The 22,730-nt window shown below is 46.7% G+C and overlaps 1 long non-coding RNA gene across 2 annotated transcripts in view; it reads left to right on the top strand.

The window, feature by feature from the left end:
- LOC137322066 (uncharacterized) overlaps window positions 1-15,101 on the top strand; it is a 67,050-nt gene extending 51,949 nt beyond the window's left edge. For both annotated transcript variants that reach the window (XR_010962951.1, XR_010962952.1), the window contains exon 2: window positions 14,419-15,101. This is a non-coding gene — a long non-coding RNA (uncharacterized lncRNA). The remainder of the gene's footprint in view (window positions 1-14,418) is intronic.
- The last annotated feature ends 7,629 nt before the right edge of the window (window positions 15,102-22,730 follow it).

Raw genomic sequence — 22,730 nt, forward strand, 5'->3', positions numbered from 1 at the left:
TTCCCTTTTTTTGGATCACCTCTGTACTTTCTGTATTCAACCTGGTTCTCTACTGGTGCCCATCCCCTTGCCAAATTAGTTTAAACCCTCCCCCACAACACTAGTTAACTTCCCCGCAAGGACATTGATCCCAGCTCTGTTGCGGTGCAACCTGTCCATCTTGAACAGATCTCTCCTGCCCCAGAACTGATCGTAATTCCCCAGGAATCTGAAGCCCTCCCTCCTGCACCATTGCTCCAGCCACGCACTAACCTGTCTTATCCTACTATTCCTATACTCACTAGTGCGTGGCACTGGGAGTAATTCAGAGACTAAAAAAAGGATATAAGGATAAACCCAGCAACTATAGGCCAGTCAGTTTAACCTCTGTGGTGGGGAAACTTTTAGAAACGATAATCCAGGACAGAGTTAACAGTCACTTGGACAAGTGTGGATTGATTAGGGAAAGCCAGCACGGATTTGTTAAAGGCAAATCGTGTTTAACTAACCCGTTAGAGTTTTTTGATGAGGTAACAGAGAGCGTAGATGTGGGCAATACAGTTGATGTGGTATATATAGACTTTCAAAAGGCATTTGATAAAATGCCGCATGGTAGGCTTATCAACAAGATTGCGGCCCATGGAATAAAGGGGGCAGTAGCAACCTGGATACTGAATTGGCTTAGTGACAGAAAACAAGAGTAGTGGTAAATGGTTGTTTTTCGGACTGGAGGGAGGTGTACAGCGGTGTTCCCCAGGGGTCAGTGCTGGGACCACTGCCTTTCTTGATATATATTAATGACTTGGACTTGGGTGTACAGGGCACAATTTCAAAATTTGCAGATGAAATAAAACTTGGAAGGGTAGTAAACAGTGAGTCGGATAGTGATAGACTTCAAGAGGATATAGACATGCTGGTGGCATGGGTGGACACATGGCAGATGAAATTTAATGCAGAAAAATGCGAAGTGATACATTTCAGTAGGAAGAACAAGGAGAGGCAATATAAACTAGAGGGCACAACTCTAAAAGGGGTACAGGAACAGAGATCTGGGGGTTTATGTGCACAAATCGTTGAAGATGGCAGGGCAGGTTGAGAAAGCGGTTAAAAAAGCATACGGGATCCTGGGCTTTATAAATAGAGGCATAGAGTACAAAAGTATGGAAGTCATGATGAACCTTTATAAAACACTGGTTCGGCCACAACTGGAGTATTGTGTCCAGTTCTGGGCACCGGACTTTTGGAAAGATGTGAAGGCCTTAGAAACGGTGCAGAAGAGATTTACTAGAATGATTCCAAGGATGAGGGACTTTAGTTACGTGGATAGACTGGAGAAGCTGGGGTTGTTCCCCTTGGAACTGAGATGGTTACGAGGAGATTTGATAGAGGTATTCAAAATCATGAAGGGTCTAGACAGAGTAGATAGAGAGAAACTGTTCCCATTGGTGGAAGGGTCAAGAAACAGAGGTCATAGATTTAAGATGATTGGCAAAAGAACCAAAGGTGACATGAGGAAAAACTTTTTTAGGATCTGGTTAGGATCTGGAATGCACTGCCTGAGAGGGTGGTGGAGGCAGATTCAATCATGGCCTTCAAAAGGGAACTGCATAAGTACTTGAAAGGAAAACATTTTCAGGGCTACGAGGATAGGGTGGGGGAGTGGGACTAGCTGGATTGCTCTTGCATAGAGCCAGTGCGATGGGCCGAATGGCCTCCTTCCATGCTGTAACATTCTATGATTCTATGATTCTACTACCTTTGAGGTCCTTCCTTTTAACTTCCTCCCTAGCTCCTTAAACTCTGACTGCAGGACCTCAACCCTCTTCCTTCCTATGTCATTGGTTCCCACATGGAGCATGACTTCTGGCTGTTCCCCTTCCCCCCTCAAAATGTCAGGCAGCGAGGTGGCTGAAGTTTCAATCCACCTCGCTGCCTAACTCATCTCCATAAAGTTAGTTCAGATGTGAGTTTTGACATCTTTAATCTGTGAGGATCCCTCAGTTACTTTTGCTGTCCATATGTGTAATTAGTCAGTGATTTAGTCATGTAGATATTAAGTAATGGCTAAGTAGGAATTAATTAATAGATTGTTATACAATCAAAGGGACTCAAATTACACCATAATCTGTAGGAGCATAGCCCAGACAGTTTAGAAATATCATCTGAATGTGTAAGTGTCTTGGAACTCAGACCTGCATGTCTAATTGTATGTACCTTTTATTTAATTTTATGACTAAAACATTTAAATACCTACTAACTGACTTGCACAAATATGTTCTTGCTGGCCAGAATGTCAGACAGGTAAGATGAGTCTCTCCCTTAGCCCCTGTGAGAAAATAAGTTGCCTCTCCTCTATGCCTCCCCATAATGGCACAGTACGAATCAGGAGCCCATCAAAAGGAGAACCTTAGGTATGAACACATATCCTCTCATTCCATAGAACAACATGTTGGCAACTAATAGGCTGACCAAAACAACTAAGTCAGTAGTAACCAAGTTGTGGCCTGGGGGAAAACATTGTTCTTAGCCCATTGAGAGTACATTAAATCAGAGTATATTATTTCCTCCCATATGTTTTAAGACGCTACCAGTAAATCACATTATTGCTCCATCCACCTTTTCTGATTTCATATAGAATCATACAGCACAGAAGGAGGCCATTCAGCCCATTGTGCCTGTGCTGGCTCTCTAAAAGAGCTACCAATTAATCGCAGTCCCCTACCCTTTCCCCATAGCCCTGCAAATTTTTCTTTTTTATGTGTTAGAAATAATGCAAAAGTAAACAAGTATTCAGAAGCGACTTCCAATAAGTGACTAAATAGGCAATTAATCACCGTAAATATCGCAGAGTGCCAATCCAGCAATGCATATTTGCCTGAAAAGCTAGAGTCACTGATGAGAGTCTGGACATTACTGTAAAGGATATGAAGGGTAAAGAAATGCCCTTTATGTCACAGAAGGCCAACTGCCAAATAGAAACTGAAAAAAGGCAGCTTGGGAGCGGGGTTGGGGGGGAAGGAAAGGTCAATCCCCATGACCCAGTGCCCTAGGACAAGATAGTGCCTTGTTCTGGGGCACTGGACTATGGTATTGACCTTTCCCTCCCCCCCACCCCGCTCCCAAGCTGCCGTTATTCAGTTTCTATTTAGTAGTTGGCCTTCTGTGACATAAAGGGCATTTCCCTACCCCTTCATACCCTATACAGTAATGTCCAGAGACATGAGAACCCTGCATATCCCAGAGGATGCAGAATGTGAACTTTAGGGGGTAGTACCAAATGAGGAAGATCAAATAGTGGTGCCAGAGAAGGAACCTACTGCCTGGATGACCAAATGGCTGTCATCAATGACCCCTATACTTTTTGTAATGCAACAGTGGGATGCCACTGGCAGCCTTGCCCTACTGCTGTACAGTGGGAAAGGAGATGAAAATGCTGACCAATCCATCAGCTATTTGACGAATGTGTGGGCAGCACATTGGTGATACCTTCATTGCAGTCTAGAAGAAGATGGAGGCAAAAAGATTGAGCGCAGTGGTGACCTTGACTGCCTTTGGCTGCCCTGTCCCAATGCTGCACGTTGGCTGCATAAAGTCCAGAAAACTGACAGAAAACTGGCCACAGCCATTGCCAAGTAGTTGTGCCAAGGCCTGCAGAATAGGTTGGTGGCATAATGGTGGATGAAGGCACTCTGTCCTTGATGCCTTCTTTCACCTTTCACCATCTAATACTGTGGTTGGGGCACTCTTAAAAACAACCCCATTTTAGATTGATTTGCCAACTGGTACAAGATTTTGTAGCTTGAAGTTAGATGTCGTCACTCCATAAGCTGTAGTGAAACAGCTATTCATATCCCCTCTTTTTTTACGCTATTTCTGTTCTGCCGAACTCTTGAAAGTGCTTCAATTTCAGTGTTTCAGCTTAAACATTGCCTATGTGTTGATGTCAAAAATAAATCTGAGAATTTTTTTTTTAAATTCAGCCAAAAGCCTCCGCCTCTTTAAGCTTTATCCACGCATTAGGGACCAATGATATCAATCTCAGATTGCATCAAACTGGAAATACAAAACTCCAGTCACTGATGCTTTGACGTTCGAACTGCAGATTGCAATATAAATGTGGTATTCTGCAGTTCAGGCAAGAGAAGGCGAGCAAGCAAACAACAGCTTATAATACTGGCCATAACATTGTACACTGTGATGGTTGGACGGGGATCCAGTGGAAGGTGGCCCAAACAATTTCCTGGCCCTCCCAGCCTGCAAGCTGCAAAATCCGCTGTTGGAGCCAACATTATTCACTCGAAGCATTGTGAAGATGAATTTACATAGTAAGATCTTACAATGAATTTTGTTCAAACTGTACAGTACAGTGAAACCTGTAAATTATGGACACCTAAGCGACTAGCATCAGCTTTCCTTTTTTGGCAGTGTCCTTATTTTCAAAATGGTCACTGTATGCACTGTAAAAAATTTCCCAACAATATTGAAGAATCAGCACCTAATCAGCTGCAACAATGCTAAGAACTTATATTTAGAAGCAGATATAACAACAAAACTGATGTTGCAAGTACAGTAACTGTACAGTGGAATCTGTTCCTAACGACATTTGTTAATAATAAAAAATGAATAAATTGTTAATGAAATTGTGAGTGTTGGCAACACTGCCTTTATCTGGCATGTACAAAAACTGAGATATTTCATACAATAAGAAAAATCTTCTTTCTCCCCTCACACCCATTTTAATGGGTTTTTTTTCTCCGCGGTTCTTTACCACTCCCTAACAAAAAGGGTGGTGCTTGTGGCCTGATTATGCTTTTGCCAATTTTCCTTTTGATCCAGTCTTAGGAATTGAGTGAATACAGCCTGGGGTGACTTACTGTCATTGCCTTTCTCCCTACATCCCTCCTTTCCTTCAGGGCAACATCTGGGGTCCACTTGACACATTTCCAACTGCACGACTGAGATCAAAAAGCTTGCCAAGTAGAATATTGCGGACATAAACACATCCCCCATCACTTGGTAGAGGAGCATGGTGCTAAAACTATTGTGCTGCATCACCGTGCTGAGATAAATTGCAAAGAGTGTGATCTAATCGTAGGAACAAATAATAAGTCTTTGCTTTTTAACTTGGTTTCTAATATATTTTGTTCCATTGAAATGAAAGCACAATTGTGTAGAATGTCTTGTGGGGATGATGAACACAAGGTAGTGCATTTTTTTAATGTCTGTCAGCATTAATAAAAAATAATGGTAAAATTTGTTCAGCTACTCCTGATCCAAAATTTCTTACCTGAATAATAATGTGGTCTTGTTTAGTTCAGTTCTTGCTCATTTATTTGCATTTCTTTATTATACTGTATCACACTTTATCAGCAAATATGATGTATCCCAGCAAACCTACTCATAGTTTGAAAAAAAAAACTAGTATCAGTAATGGTGGCCGTAAAAACTACCGGATTGTCGTAAAAACCCATCTGGTTCACTAATGTCCTTTAGGGAAGGAAACCTGCTGTCCTTACCAGGTCTGGCCTATATGTGATTCCAGATCCACAGCAATGTGGTTAATTCTTAATTGCCCTCTGAAATGGCCTAGCAAGCCACTCAGTTGTACAATCTCACTACGAAAAGTCATAATAAGAATAAAACCGGACGGACCACCTGGAATCAGACCACTAGGTGTCGTCGACAGTGCTATCAAGCGGCATTTACTCACCAATGCTCAGTTTGGGTTCTGCCAGGACCACTCGGTTCCAGACCTCATCACAGCCTTGGTCCAAACATGGACAAAAGAGCTGAATTCAAGAGGTGAGATGAGAGTGACTGCCCTTGACATCAAGGCAGCATTTGACCGAGTGTGGCATGAAGTAGCCCTAGTAGAAATTGAAGTCACTGGGAATCAGGGGGAAAACTCTCCAGTGGCTGGAGTCATACCTAGCACAAAGGAAGATGGTAGTGGTTGTTGGAGGCCAATCATCTCAGCCCCAGGACATTGCTGCAGGAGTTCCTCAAGGCAGTGTCCTAGGCCCAACCATCTTAAGCTGCTTCATCAATGACCTTCCCTCCATCATAAGGTCAGAAATGGGGATGTTCGCTGATGATTGGAACTGAACACTGTGCATTCACAACCCCTCAGATAATGAAGCAGTCCGAGCCCGCATTCAGCAAGACCTGGACAACATCCAAGCTTGGGCTCATAAGTGGCAAGTAACATTTGCGCCAGACAAGTGCCAGGCAATGACCATCTCCAACAAGAGAGAGTCTAACCACCTTCCCTTGATATTCAATGGCTTTACCATCGGCGAATCCCCCAACATCAACATCCTGGCGGTCACCATTGACCTGAAACTTGACTGGACCAACCACATAAATACTGTGGCTACAACAGCAGGTCAGAGGTTGGGTATTCTGTGGTGAATGACTCACCTCCTGACTCCCCAAAGCCTTTCCACCATCTACAAGGCACAAGTCAGGAGTTGATGGAATACTCTCCCCTTGCCTGGATGAATGCAGCTCCAACAACACTCAAGAAGCTCGACACCATCCAGGACAAAGCAGCCCACTTGATTGGCACCCCATCCACCTCCAACTCACCAAGGCTTCTTTGACAGCACCTCCCAAACCCGCGACCTCTACCACCTAGAAGGACAAGGGCAGCAGGCACATGGGAACAACACCACCTGCATGTTCCCTTCCAAGTCGCACACCATCCCGACTTGGAAATATATCACCGTTCCTTCATCCTCGTTGGGTCAAAATCCTGGAACTCCCTACCTAACAGCACTGTGGGAGAACCTTCACCATATGGACTGCAGCGGTTCACCACCACCTTCTCAAGGGCAATTAGGGATGGGCAATAAATGCTGGCCTCGCCAGCGACGCCCACATCCCATGAACGGATAATTTAAAAAACCCTTTTGTTTGGTCCTGTACAATTCTATCATTGGTCTTTGACCACACTTGGAGTACTGTGCGTAGTTCTGGTCTCTATTATAAAAAGATTAAGGAGGCAATGGAGAAGGTGCAGAAAAGATTCACAAGGATGATACTAGAACTGAGAGGAAAGGCTAAACAGGCTGGGGCTCTTTTCTCTCAAAAAGAGAAGGCTGAGGGGTGACCTGATAGAGGTCTTTAAGATAATGAAAGGATTTGATAGGGTAGACGTAGAGAAAATGTTTCCACTTGTGGGGGAGTCCAAAACACAGCTGGGCCCGGGACGAAGAGGTCCTCCCGATCTTAACAGCAGGACCTCATTAACATTTTGTAGGTCTATCTCCTGCCTGACAGCCGACTAAATGGAAAGTCTGGCCGGCGTACGGGAGCAGCATCAGGAGATCGCAGCCGGGGACCCCTGGGGACGGTCCCTGGCAATCTGGAGGGGGAAGAGGCCCGCAATCGGGTCTCGGGGGAGATTGGTATTTGGGGGCTGGGGGAGGTCGGCAATTTGGGGCTGGAGGGAGGACGGCAATTCGAGGTTGGGGGAGGTCGGCAATTTGGAGCTGGTGGAAGCCAAAGGCTCCCTTGAAGGGCCCGGGGGGAACATTCCTGCTCCTGGCCCACAAGGAGTGCTGCAAGAGGAACTTATCCTGGGAGCCGGCAGCTCCTGCTTCCCTTTCACTGCCGGGTTTCCCGAGCCCTGGGAAAGTCAAACGGCAGCAGCAGTAAATTTCAAATTGGGCTCCCAATTGCACTGTGGGACCCAATTTAAAGATGTTAATTAAGCGCCCCGCCTTTCCACGGCAGGACACTTGGACGCCACGATATTTGCCGTCGTAAAAAAGGTTTCAGGCACATGAGCAGTGAGTTGGGGCCGCGTTCTGCTTATTTCACTTTTTAAATGACCCCCACCCTGTCCCAACCCCCTCCTGCCTGTCGTGTGGGGGGTTAATATTGAGGCCATGATCTAGACTTGAATGCAATACTGAGGAAGTGCTACATTGTCAGAACCTGTCTGCCTGCTGAGATGCATGTAAAAGATCGAATGCCACTATTTGAAGACAGGCAGCAAGTTATCCTGTTTCCTGTTTGAGGGAGGAATGTTAACCAAGATACAGATTATCTGATCACTCATTCACTTAATGTTTGTGCTCAAATTGGCTGCTGCGTTAAATCAACATAACAACAGTGCCTACACTTCAGAATCCTATTGGTTGAAAACTGGTTTGGGATATCCTGAAAACATGATTTGGTGCCACATAAATGCAAATTTGGGGATGAATTTGCTTGTCACGCTCTGCTGTTTGGCGGAAAACCCCGTTTACACATCTAAATGGGGCTTCAGTTACAGCAGTGGAGTGGGAGAAGGCCCAAGGAAATTCATCCCTTTGTACATTCTTGCTTTCTGGAAAAATGAAGTAAGAGATTGTTATTTGAAGTTATCCCAGCTTCCACGAAGAAAGGGCATATGAAAATGAAGCTCTTCAAAAGAGGTATTGGTCCAAAAATTTGTTTCTTTCCAGAGACGCGCCTAGCCTGATTGATAAAGTATGAGGATTTATAGATCTTTCCATTCCTACCTGCCCTAATATTTCAGCACATCTCTTGCAATGGCTTCTTCTCCTGTGTCCTCAGTGACCTCTGACATGCCACATAGTCCCATCCTTGGCCCTTCCTATTACTCATATATGCTGCTCCATAATGAGATTACCCATAAGTATGGAGTCATCTTCCATACGTGTGTCGGTAACATCCAGTTTTACCTCACCACTGGCACTCCATGATTGTTGCTGTACTCTTAGGTTACCTATCTGACATGAAGTCGTGGATGAGTTAGAACTTCCTTCGGCTAAACATAGCCACCACTAAACCCATCGTGTTAAGATTCTGGTTCAGAAATTGTGGGGCCGATTTTTGGATGGCCAAGCGGGTGCGTAGGGGGTGGCTCCTATAATGGCGGAATCCCGGGTTCCCCAGTGATGCGCTCGGTGCACGCGCAGCTCCCGAATATGGGACTCCCACTGGCAATTAAAGCCGGTGGGATGCTGCTTTAGTTAGTTAAGTAGATAGTTGAGACCTCATTGAGTGGAGATTTTGGCAGGGGTGCAATTTTGAAGGATCCTCAGCACGTTTCCCGTGCTATGGGAAACGTTCTCTGTTGGAGCAGAAGTGTTTTAGCCAGCAGCCAGTGGGAGATGCAAAGGATTATTTGACAGGTTGGGAGAAAACCTCATTCATTGCAACAGGGCACTCTGACACTTCAGACAAAGTTTTGGCTGCAACACCTTTGTCTTTCCATTCAAAATTCTTAATTTATACCCTAAACTCTGCTGTGCAAACACATTTACCTACTTTGCAGACCCCCTCAAACTCACACTGTCAGGATGGGGGGTGCCACAACTGCATTCATCACTTCATCTGAGGACGAGCAACATCACCAGCCTCGCCAGGCACGCCGTCCACCTCCGTCACGTGGAGCTCCAAGACACAGTGCTGCACCAAAGACACCTGCACAACTGCACGGAGGGCAATAACAGAGAGAGCGACATCGCAGGAGGCACTACCTTCGCTACACGGTCTACAGACCGAGGCTCAGCTTCCTGGACCTCTCTGAGGAGCAGTGCATCCGGAGGCTCAGAGTCGGTAGTCACGGACATCTGCAGCCTCCTTCATGCCGAGCTGCCCCCGGCTGGCCAGAGCATCGTCTTCTTACCTGTCACTGTCAAAGTCACCACTGCCCTCAACTTCTTTGCTTCTGGATTGTTCCAGGGTGCCACCGGGGATATCGCCGGGGTCTCTCAGTCATCTGCGCACAAGTGCATAAGGCAGGTCACCGACGGCTTGTTTCGCAGGGCTTCGCACTATATCAACTTCCCCATGGATGACCTCAGCCAGACGGAGAGGGCATTGGGATTCCATGCTGTGGCTAGCTTCCCACGGGTGCAGGGTGTAATCGATTGCACCCATATTGCAATACGAGCACCTCCACACGAGCCAGGGCTGTTCATCAACAGGAAGGGCTATCACTCCATCAACACTCAGCTCATCTGTGACCACTGCAAGAGATTCCTTCACGTGTGCGCCAGATACCCTGGCAGCTGCCATGATTCATCCTCCGGGAGTCCAACATCCCCCACCCCTCTTCCACGCACCAAACACCCATAAGGGCTGGCTCCTTAGGGACAAGGGATACCCCCTGCACATGTAGCTCATGAGGATCCCCACCACCGAGCAACAGTATCGATTTAACGACAACCACATCGCTACCAGGTCTACAATTGAGCATGCTTTAGGGCTGCTCAAGATGCGCTTCAGGTGCCTTGATTGTTCTGGGGGAGTGCTTCAATACGCATCAGACAGAGTGGGACGCATTATAGTTGTCTGTTGTGCCCTGCACAACACAGAACAACAGAGAGGGGTGCCGCTGGAGGAGGCCCCATCCACATCTGCCATTCATATTGAGGAGGAGGAGGAGGAGGCAGAGGAGTAGAAGGACGAGGAGGAGGAGGTAGAGGAGGAGGAGCAACCCACGGGCAGAACAGCGGATCCCTGGCTGATATGTGAACGGTTCTCCTAACATCAGACAGTGTGAAGAGTCCAGTCCTCACCACCTGGACAGAGCAACGGCCACACCAGAGCCCCGCCCCGCTCCCTGCACAAAACAGTTGTGCAACTACACATACACCCACTGTAGAGTGACCCAATGGGTGGCATCAAGCATGGGTGTTCATGGTGAATCTCAAGAAAAGGCCTTATTACACAAACCAGTCAAGAATGGCCAAGACATGGCAGTAGTGGTGGCAATAATAATATTTAATGCGCCATTAACAAAAATCAAATATAAAAAAAAGACAAACCGTCAAACACCCTTGTGCATCCCCTTTGTGCTCACAAAACCTTCACCTTACGCTTGTGAGTACTCCTACGTTGTGCCTCCCCTATGGCTGCAGCAGTGGTAGTGGCAGGTTGCTCTTGTTCCTGCTCTGACCGATTAGATGCTTTGGGCATACGCCCTCTGGGTTTCGGTGCAGGGGCAGACTCAGCCACCTGGAGAGGAGGCAGCATTGTGGGCACTGGTTGAGAGGGGGGCAACGGGTGAGACATGGGGGCACTTTGAGTGACGTCCCCACTTCCATGCCCCCTTTCGTCATCTTCCCTCCCCTGGGCCAGGCCTACACCACTCCTCCCACTCTGCTAGACGACAGTTTGGAGGACATGTGTGAAACGTTGTAAGGCCAGTGCCAGAGTATCTTCCTGCCCTTTGGCAGGAAAAATCAGAGAGCAAGTTATTATCTTAATGGCGAGAAACTGGAAAGTACTGCAGTACAAAGGGATCTGGGGGTCCTAGTGCAAGAAAATCAAAAAGTTAGTATGCAGGTGCAGCAGGTGATCAAGAAGGCCAACTGAATGTTGGCTTTTATTGCTAGGGGGATAGAATATAAAAACAGGGAGGTATTGCTGCAGTTATATAAGGTATTGGTGAGACCGCACCTGGAATACTGCACATAGTTTTAGTCTCCATTCTTAAGAAAAGACTTGCTCTCGAGGCAGTACAAAGCAGGTTCACTCGGTTAATCCCGAGGATGAGGGGGCGGACATATGAGGAGAGATTGAGTAGATTGGGACTCTACTCATTGGAGTTCAGAAGAATGAGAGGCGATCTTATTGAAACATATAAGATTGTGAAGGGGCTTGATCGGGTGGATGCGGTAAGGATGTTCCCAAGGATGGGTGAAACTAGAACTAGGGGCATAATCTTAGAATAAGGGGCTGCTCTTTCAAAACTGAGATGAGGAGAAACTTCTTCACTCAGAGGGTGGTAGGTCTGTGGAATTTGCTGCCCCAGGAAGCTGTGGAAGCTACATCATTAAATAAATTTAAAACAGAAATAGACAGTTTCCGAGAAGTAAAGGGAATTAGGGGTTACGGGGAGCGGGCAGGAAATTGGACATGAATTTAGATTTGAGGTTAGGATCAGATCAGCCATGATCTTATTGAATGGCGGAGCAAGCTCGAGGGGCCGATTGGCCTACTCCTGCCCTTATTTCTTATGTTCTTATGTTCTGCCTGTTTAAGGCAGCAGAATGTTGCTCACCCTGAGTCTGAAGGGCTGTTGTCGGGGATCAATGGACTCATTGGTGAGCCATGCTTGAAGCTCCATGGAGGCTAGCCTTCCCTCCATCGCAAACATTCCCGCACTTACCCGTGACACTATCTCAGAGATGCCCTCACGTCCCTGTGACAGTATCTCAGAGATTCCCTCCTGTACCTGTGCCACGATTCCACTCATGCAGGAGTTGGACTCCCCCGTCCTCTGCACGATCGTGGAGAGTGTGCGTGGCACCTCGCACCTCGCAAATATGCTGCTGCCCCTCGATCATTCTCCTTTTCATGGATGGCCCCCAGGGTTCGGTATCTGTGTCCAGCTAAGCAGAGCCTGGAGAAGAGTGCTCCCACCGATGCGGATTCTCCACAGCTGCCCCTGCCACTGGTGTCTGCTCGTGCTCACATGTGTGTGGTGAGTCACCATGTGCGACCCCAACTAAGTGAGGACGGGGACCCACCGAGGTGTGTGTATCTACGCTGGTGGATGGCTCGTTCAGATGTGATGGTGCCCCCTCAGAGGCCGGCAGGACCTCTGAGGAATCGCCCTCCACCGTCACGGCGGTCGCTGAAGGCCCTGTAAGAGAACAGAAGGCAATATTAAGCATGATGACAGATGTTGAGGTGCTGAAGATGGCAAGGCATGTTAACATCAATTGCTATTGTGAGTGCTGAATGTTAAAATTCTGTCACCAGCCTTTTGTCGGGTGGCAGTTTTGGCGTCCCCGACGGACAGGCACTCGAGGGTGCGGCTCAGTTCTAGAGCCTCCTGCTCCACGTCTGTGAGGACGACCAGATGTTGCAGCCCCCCTCTGGCCCTCGGCCTCTCCTGTGCATTCTGGGCTCTCTTCTCCTATAAGGGGAGAACGTAGAGAGGCGTGAGTGAGGGATGGTGATGTGGCCAACCACTGAATACATTGGTTTGGGTGAGGCTGACCGTGAAAGGGATGCATCAGAGGGTGAGTATGAGACAGAGCCATGACATTGTATGAGGATTGGGTTGAGTGGTAGTGGTGGGATGAGTACTGGGGAGGTGAGTAAGTGCAGGTAAATTGAGAATGAAGTTTGAGTGGGTGTGAGGAGTGATGTGATAGAGTGGTGTTGGCAGTGCAGAAGGAGTTGTGGGGTGGGGGCAATGATGTGAAAGATGGAATGCAGGAGAATGAGTAAGTGTACTCACTTTGGCTGACAGTTAGGTCATTGAAGCGCTTCCTGCACTGGATCCAGGTGTGGGAGACATTGCTGCTGCTGGTGACCTCCTCTGCCACCTCAAGCCAGGCCTTCTTGGTTGCAGAGGCAGGCCACTTCCTCCCATCCGCCGGGTAGAAAATATCCCTCCTCCTCCTCACCCCATCCAGTAGGACCTGGAGTGAGGCATCACTGAATCTGGAAGCAACCTTTCCCCTGGGTTGCTCCATTCTATAATTTTGGTTCTTTGCTCCAGGAGCAGCATTGGGGGACTGCCCCTTTAAATAGAGCTCCTCCAGCTGACAGCCTGTGATGCGGGTGCGCAATCCGCCCACTGCGCAGATTGATGATGGGAAACCCGGAAGCCATGGTAAGTGGCTTCAATTTGCCCACGATCGCGTGGAGAACGGACGTATTTTACTGGCCAGGTTACCCCCACTGCCATCCCGCCTCCCTGGTAATATCGGGACCTGTGTATCTGCGCCCCAGTTCCATCTCTTCCTCTAGCCACTCACTTAGGCTGAACCTGAGTGCAACCTCGGTGTTCTGCTTAACTGCAAGCTGAGCTTCAAACTCCACATCCAATTTATTACCAACATCATCTATTCCCACCTCCAGAACATTGCCTGCCTCAGTCTTACCTTAACCCTGCTGTCACTGAAACCACATTCACTTTTCCAGCCCCCTCCCAGTTAACCTTTTGAACACTACCTTACACAAACTCCTTCTCACCCAGAATTCCGCCTCTTGTGTCCTATCCCACACCAAATCCCACTCACCCACCAACTGTGTCCTCACCAACCTCCAATGGCTCCCAATCCTACGGCACATTGATTTCAAAATTCTCATCCTTATTTATAAATTTCTCCATGGCTTTTCCCTACCCTACCTCTGCAACCTCCACCAACCCTATGTCCCAGCTCACACCCTTTACTTTTCTTTAAACTACCATGCACCTCCCATTTCTTCAGCTCCACCGTTGACAATAGAGCCTTCAGGCATCATAGCCCTACACTCCAGCATTCTCTTCCTAAATCCCTCCACCTCCCTACATCTCTTACACTTTCAAAAGCTTCCTGACGACCTACCTGTTCCCTTTCTCTTCTCCCACTTCCTGCTCGGTGTCTGATCAGCCCTCCCACTCCTGTGAAACAAACTAGGACATTTTGCCATGTTGAATGTGTTATGCAAGTATAACTATTTGTTGTTTTGTTCCAGGCTGGGTGAAGCCCAATGACACCAGGACAACTATAAGCAACTCCCGGTAGGAAAGTGCCACTAATAAAAACTAGACAGCATGTTCAAATTGAAAATGTGTACCAGCGAATTTAAATAACAATTTGCTAATTGCGGTTAATGAAACAGTCAATGTACTGTGGTGCCAACCAGTCACAGAAAGCTTCAAGTTCGCCAATGGACACCATGCAGTCATACTCCATGGTTACCTAGGTGTGTATCAGAGATCAAAACATGGGCAACAGTTGAACTAGTGACCTTACACATCCTGGACCTGGGTATGACGAATTTCGCTGAATCCATGGTTCGACCACCAGGAGGTCCTACGAATTGATAGCTCTGTGCATCGTGTGACCAAAGATGGACAATGTGAAGGAGAATTGCAAGCAGAAATTGAGAAGCAGTCCCTTCAGATGAGCTGTAAACTCTTCTGGCTCTGCAAATATATATGTGAATTGTGGGTTCGTCCTGGCTACAAGATGGCCAAGGTTGTTAATGTTTTGAATTGGCTTAAGTATGTAGCTTAGAGATGTGCCCTTAAAGATCACTATGTGACAATTAGGGAACTGCACAAGGCAGAATGCTGCAAGATGGAAGCTATAAGCAAAGGCTGAGATGCTGGTTATAGAGTTACTTTAAATCTTAATAAAGTGATTCACTTTTCATTCATTCATTCATGATTACAGCAAACCTTAAACAAGGTTCAAAATCAGAACATTACAGCCTCAACCTATAGACACAGAGTAGTTTACAGTGCAGAAGCAGACCATTTGGCCTGTCATGTTTGTGTCAGGTCTTTGCTAGAGCAATCACACTGTCCCACTCTTCCAATACCCTGTATCCTCCTCTGCTTCAAATAGTTATCCAATTTTCCCTTAAAAGTTGTAACTGGTCTCTGCCTCAACTACTCCCTGCTCCAGGATGTGGAGATGCCGGTGATGGACTGGGGTTGACAATTGTAAACAATTTTACAACACCAAGTTATAGTCCAACTATTTTATTTGAAAATCACAAGCTTTCGGAGGCTTCCTCCTTCCTCAGGTGAATGTGGAAATGAAATCCTCGAACCTATCGCATTTATAAATCACAGAACAATACCTGGTGATTACAGATAGTCTTTCCAACTGCCCGTTGCCAAGGCAATCAGAGTGTTCAGACAGGGCCACCGAATATACAAACACCAAAAAAAAAACAGAGAGAGAGGCAGAAACATAGAAACATCCAGAAGGAAGAGAAAGACAGCAAATGACCCGTTATATTAAAAACAGATAAGTTTTGTTCGCTGGTGGGGTTATGTGTAGCGTGACATGAACCCAAGATCCCGGTTGAGGCCGTCCTCATGGGTGCGGAACTTGGCTATCAATTTCTGCTCGACGATTTTGCGTTGTCGTGTGTCTCGAAGGCCGCCTTGGAGAAGGCTTACCCGAAGGTCGGTGGCTGAATGTCCTTGACTGCTGAAGTTTTCCCCGACTGGGAGGGAACCCTCCTGTCTGGCGATTGTTGCGCGGTGTCCGTTCATCCGTTGTCGCAGCGTTTGCATGGTCTCGCCAATGTACCATGCTCTGGGGCATCCTTTCCTGCAATGTATGAGGTAGACCACGTTGGCCGAGTCACAGGAGTATGGACCATGCACCTGGTGGGTGGTGTCCTCTCGTGTGATGGTGGTATCTGTGTCAATGATCTGGCATGTCTTGCAGAGGTTACCGTGGCAGGGTTGTGTGGTGTCGTGGACGCTGTTCTCCTGAAAGCTGGGTAATTTGCTGCGAACGATGGTCTGTTTGAGGTTGGGTGGCTGTTTAAAGGCGAGTAGTGGAGGTGTGGGGATGGCCATAGCGAGGTGTTCGTCGTCATTCATGACATGTTGAAGGCTGCGGAGAACATGGCGTAGTTTCTCCGCTCCGGGGAAGTACTGGACGACGAAGGGTACTCTGTTGGTTGCGTCCCGTGTTAGTCTTCTGAGGAGGTCTATGCGATTTTTCGCTGTGGCCCGTCGGAACTGTCGATCGATGAGTCGAGCGTCATATCCTGTTCTTTCTAGGGCGTCTTTCAGCGTCTGTAGGTGTCCATCGCATTCCTCCTCGTCTGAGCAGACCCTGTGTATTCGCAGGGCCTGTCCATAGGGGATGGCCTCTTTGACGTGGTTAGGGTGGAAGCTGGAAAAGTGGAGCATCGTGAGGTTGTCTGTGGGCTTGCAGTAGAGTGAGGTGCTGAGGTGCCCATCTTTGATGGAGATTCATGTGTCCAAGAAAGAAACTGATTCTGAGGAGTAGTCCATGGTGAGCTTGATGGTGGGATGGAACGTGTTGATGTTATCGTATAGTCTCTTTAGTGATTCTTCGCCGTGGGTCCATAGAAAGAAAATGTCGTCGATGTGTCTGGTGTATAGTGTTGGTTGGAGATCCTGTGCAGTGAAGAAGTCCTGCTCGAACTTGTGCATGAAAATGTTGGCGTATTGGGGTGCGAATTTGGTCCCCATGGCTGTTCCGTGTGTTTGGGTAAAGAACTGGTTATTGAAGGTGAAGACATTGTGATCCAGGATGAAGCGGATGAGTTGTAGGATGGCGTCTGGAGATTGGCTGTTGTTGGTGTTGAGTATTGATGCTGTCGCAGCGATGCCGTCATCGTGGGGGATACTGGTGTAGAGTGCCGAGACGTCCATCGTGGTGAGAAGTGTTCCTGGTTCATCTAGTCCGTGGGTACTGAGTTTTTGTAGGAAGTCTGTAGTGTCGCGACAGAAGCTGGGGGTTCCCTGTACGATGGGTTTCAGGATGCCCTTGATGTATCCAGAGAGGTTCTCACACAGGGTTCCGTTGCCTGATACGATAGGACGTCTGGGTGTGTTGGCTTTGTGTATCTTTGAGAGGCATTAGAAGTCTCCCATGCGGGGAGTACGTGGGATGAGAGCGCGTAGGATGCTTTGAAGGTCTGGATCGAAGGTCTTGATCGGTTTGTTGAGCTGATGGGTGTGTTCTTTGGTCGGGTCTGCGGGTAACCGTCTGTAGTGTTCCTGGTTGTCCAGTTGTCGGTATGCTTCTTTGCAATAGTCCGTTCTGTTCTGTATGACGATGGCTCCTCCTTTGTCCGCTGGTTTGATGACGATGTTGCGGTTGGTCTTGAGAGCGTTGATGGCGTTGCGTTGTGCTCGGGTGACATTCTGGACTGTCTTCTGAGTGCGGCTGATGAATCTGGCATTGACGCATTTCCTGACAGCTTGAGCAGACGCCGCGAGACTAATGGGGTCCATTTTGGTAGTGGGGCAGAAATTGAGCCCTCGGCTGAAAACTTCGATTTCGTCTGGTTGAAGGGTGTGGTCGGACAAATTGACGATAGACTTCCCTGTGGTTGCAACCGTGGTACCAGGGGAATCTTGGTCGATGCTGGTGGTGATGCCGAGTTTCTCAAGCTTCCTGCTCTTGGTTTTCATGTAGGCAGCATAGTTCCGTTGCCTCGTCTGTTTGGCGGTGTCTCATAGCTGGTCTGCTGTATCCTAAGTACAGGTTGAGAGTATGGACTCTATCTTAGTTTCGAGGTTGCGGCGTCTGCTGTAGAGTTGGTGTACGAGATGGTTGCGGAGTGTGCGAGAGGTACGACGGCAGAGTCTCTCAGCGTAATCCGAGTTGTATGTGGACTTGAGTGGGTTTGTGATCTGTCGTCCTTTCGGGATCTTGTCTGCTTTCTTGCAGCTCTGTAAAAACTTGATGTCTGTGTCTATATGCGCGATCTTCTTGGATATCCTTTCCACTGTGAGCCGGCAGTTTGTGGTGTCGATGGTAGCCATGATGTGGAGATGCCAGTGATGGACTGGGGTTGACAATTGTAAACAATTTTACAACACCAAGTTATAGTCCAACTATTTTATTTGAAAATCACAAGCTTTCGGAGGCTTCCTTCTTCCTCAGGTGAATGTGGAAATGAAATCCTCGAACCTATCGCATTTATAAATCACAGAACAATACCTGGTGATTACAGATAGTCTTTCCAACTGCCCGTTGCCAAGGCAATCAGAGTGCTCCAGTAACCCTCTGCATTAAGAAATTTCTCCAAAACTCTATCCTCAGTCTCTTAGTGACATTTTTAAATTGATGAATCCTCATTGCTGAGGAAATATTAATTCTAGCAAATCCTGGTAACTTCTTACAGTGGCATAACTAAAATCAGAAGCTCCTTATATGGGGGAGCTGCAGGTGTTGACCCAAGTCCCAAGGCATTTGACAAGGTCCCACATGGCAGACTGGTCAGAAAGGTAAAAGCCCATGTGATACAGGGAAATGTGGCGAATTGGATCCAAAATTGGCTCAGTAACAGGAAACAAAGAATAAAAGTTGATGGATGTCTTTGCAAATGGAAATCCATTTCCAGTGGTGTGCCACAGGGCTCAGTGTTGGATCCCTTGCTGTTTGTGGTATATATTAATGATTTGGACTTGAATGTAGGGGGCATGATTAGCAAATTTGCAGACCACACAAAAATTGGCCGTGTAGTTGATAGTGAAGAGGATAGCTGTAGACTCCAAGAAGATATCAATGGGTTGGTGGAGTGGGCGGAAAAGTGGCAAATGGAGTTCAACCCGGAGAAGTGTGAGGTAATGTACTTAGGGAGGGCAAACAATAAAAGGGAAGACGCAGTAAACAGGAATATATTGAGAGGGGTAGAGGAAGTGAGAGACCTTGGAGTGCATGTGCACAGGTCCCTGAAGGTGGCAGTACAGGTAGATAAGGTTGTGAAGAAGGCATACGGAATGCTCTCCATTATTAGCCGAGGTATAGAATACAAAAGCAGGGATGTAATGATGGAACTGTATAAAACGCTGGTAAGACCACAGCTGGAGTATTGTGCGCAGTTCTGGTCACCACATTACAGGAAGGATGTAATTGCTCTGGAGAGACTGCAGAGAAGATTTACAAGAATGTTGCCAGGGCTTGAAAATTGTAGCTACAAGGAGAGATTGGATAGGCTGGGGTTGTTTTCCTTGGAGCAGAGGAGGCTGAGGGGAGACTTGATTGAGGTGTACAAAATTATGAGGGGCCTAGATAGATTAGACAGGAAGTACCTGTTTCCCCTAGCGGAGAGTTCAAGAACTAGAGGACATAGATTTAAGCTGATTGGCGGAAGGATTAGAGGGGACATGAGGAAAAACTTTTTTACCCAGAGGGTAGAAGGTGTATGGAATTCGCTCCCGAATTGATGGTAGAGGCAGGGACCCTCAACTCTTCTAAAAAGTACCTGGACCTGTACCCAAAATGCTGTAAGCTGCAGGGCTCCGGGCCGGGTGCTGGGAGGTAGTATTAGAATGGGCACCTGGTTGTTCTTTGAGCCGGCGCGGACACGATGTGCCGAATGGCCCCCTTCTGTGCTGTATCTTTTCTATGGTTCTATGGTTCTAAGCTCCATCTCTCTGTGGTACCACAGGTTGTGGTGTTCCTGAGTGGCTTGGTGAGTGGACATTCTTCAATACCATTAGTTATATTTCTAGTCAGCATGAATCAACCTTGGTGGTCTCTGGATACTGAAAAAATCATTTGATACCATGGAGTGAAATATTGGAAGTTTTTAAAGGCTCTTAATTTTATTAATTGGGTAAAGACCCTTCATAATTCCCAAGTGGCAGCTATATGTAAGAATGACGTGTCCTTGTCAAACTTTAACCTTCACAGGAGAATGACAATGAGAATCTTTCCCTTGATTATTTGTTATGTTTTGGACACACTTGTTAGAGACCAACAACTAACTTTACTTGCAGCAGAACTACTCTTTAAGGGGTCTAAGTCTTGCCATGTAGGGTCTCAGAAGCTGCATGGTTCTGAGTCACAGAGACCCTCAAGACAGTCGCTATGTATCTGATTGTCATTGCAGAACAAGTTCCCTGACTGTCTACTGCTCCTTATGGGTGATTGGAACTAAATAGGCCTGCAGCTTCAATAGCAATACAAATCCCTTAGGCAATGGTTTTCTCTGCTGCCTTTCCAACACTCACCAATTAAATGGCATTGGCATGGGGGTCAGAGTGGTAAAGCAGTCATGTGATTGTGAATAACTTGGCAATTTCATTGTTGAACATTGCTGGGAAATTTTGGACCACTGACCATTTCATCAAGAAGGCAGATCTTAGCCATGTTGAGCAAGATGCTAGACTTGTGACAAAGGATGACTGCAAGTTGGAGCGATTGTACTACAAGTGATCAGGCTACAGTACTCAGCCACACAAAGAATATTACCAACTACGAAATCTGGGTCTATGTGACGGCAGATGATGTGGCCAATGATTTCCTTGCACCTGAAGCTAAAGTTATATACAAATTGAAGTCAGTCAGTAGCATCCCATTAAGGCAACTGCAAAGGGAACATGAACTGTTAGATGAAAGAAGTGAGCATTTAAATCGGTGCTTGAAACATCCTTAGAGTTGCTGCCAAGGAAGGTTATGATGCAGTGCATTGTGAGGCCAGGAGGGCCATCGCAGAGATGCAGCAGGGTCAATGAATCGTGTTCATCTGCAATTACACAAAAATGACAGGTGAGTCCCCACCAGCTTCTGCCAGCATTACATGTAGTTAAGTGTCAGAAACTGTGCAGGAATGACCAAAGAGGTCTTATCAGCCAGGTTTCTCTTTCTCCACTCTGTTGAACTGATTCCCTGACCAGGCGCTCCCAGTGAGAAGATTGCAGTTTGGGAAATTGTAGGGGCACGGCCTTAGAGTCTGCTTAATAATCAGTAAAGTGGATTATACAAAAAGATTTTAAAATTCCACCTTAGAATTACGGGATCCGGGATCCTGGGCTTTATAAAGAGAGGCATAGAGTACAAAAGCATGGAAGTTATGCTAAACCTTTATAAGTCACAGGTTAGGCCTCAACTGGAATATTGTGTCCAATTCTGGGCACCGCACTTTAGGAAGGATGTCAAGGCCACGGAAAGGGTGCAGAGGAGATTTCCCAGAATGGTACTAGGGATGAATGACTTCAGTTATCTGGAGAGACTAGAGAAACTGGGAATTGTTCCCCTTAAAGCAGAGAAGGTTAATGGGAAATTTAATAGTGTTCAAAATTAGGTTCAAAAGGGTTTTCATAGAATAAGTAAGGAGAAACTGTTTTCACTGGCAGGAGGGTCAGTAACCAGAGGACACAGATTTAAGATAGTTGGCAAAAGAACCAGGGAGGTGATGAGGCAAATTTTTTTTACCCAGCGAATTATGATGATCTGGAATGCACTGCCTGAAAAGGTGATGGAAGCAAATTCAATAATATCTTTTAAAAGGGAATTGGATATATACTGGAAAAGGAAAAAAATTGCAGGGCTATGGGGAAGGAGCAGGGGAGTGGGACTAATTGGATAGGTCTTTTAAAGAGCCAGTACAGGCACGATGGGTCAAATGGCCTTCTTCTGTACATTATGATTCTATGAATACTAGAGCTCAATTTCTTTTGAAAAAATGGCCTGGACTGCAGAGGGTTAAAATCTTTATTGTTTTGTTTTTGTGTGCTATCTTTTCTGAGATCTCACTTACTTTTTTCCTCCAGTTTTTCAAGAACAAATAAAGTATTTTATTAAAAAAAAGGTCTTTGCCAGGACAAGAATCGCCAGGGGCAATGGCAGTTCTTAGAAGTTCAAGTGCAGTGTTAGAATATACTTTGAGCTCTGTAATGTGGGAACAAGCTTATATTCATTGTGAGATTATATAATCCTTTTATCTGTTTATATATGAATCAACAATAGTGCCAGGAAAAATCTAGTGTGGTAAACTTGCCTCAAGCTACTAGAAAGGAGATTAATTGCAAAGCTCAACAGAGGGTCAATTTAATTCAACCCACACCTCAGTAAGTCTGCATGAGTGGCACAGCACGTTTGTTTGTAGCACCGTATTATTCTTCTCTTTGTACTCACTTTGTCTTGTTTTTGAAATGATTTTTGTCCCCTTCCGTTTGCAGTCTCTCTACACCACGTGCCATTTCCTGTACCAGTTCACAGGGCAGCCATGAGACCTCTCCTGGTCTCAGGCCTTCTCCAATGCTTTTCTGCATACAGACACTAGGAGGTGCGTGAGAGCAGTCTGGATTAGCTCGCACTCCAGTATTGCTTGCCTTCTTCTGGAAACGTAAGTCACCTCCCCTCAGCAACTCTTCCAATGGCCTGACTGTCATCAAGAACTGACTTTGCGGGGAACTGGAGATGTAAACCTCCCCGCCACCCGTCCTCCCCCATGTCCTATTAACCGAGAAACCGAGGTGAAGCACTGAGGCTCAAAGTGCAGGACACTAGCAAGATTGAAGACAGTGAAAATGGTAAAAGAGAATACAT

Source organism: Heptranchias perlo, chromosome 5 (assembly GCF_035084215.1).
Source record: "Heptranchias perlo isolate sHepPer1 chromosome 5, sHepPer1.hap1, whole genome shotgun sequence".
Taxonomy (NCBI): Eukaryota; Metazoa; Chordata; class Chondrichthyes; order Hexanchiformes; family Hexanchidae; genus Heptranchias; species Heptranchias perlo.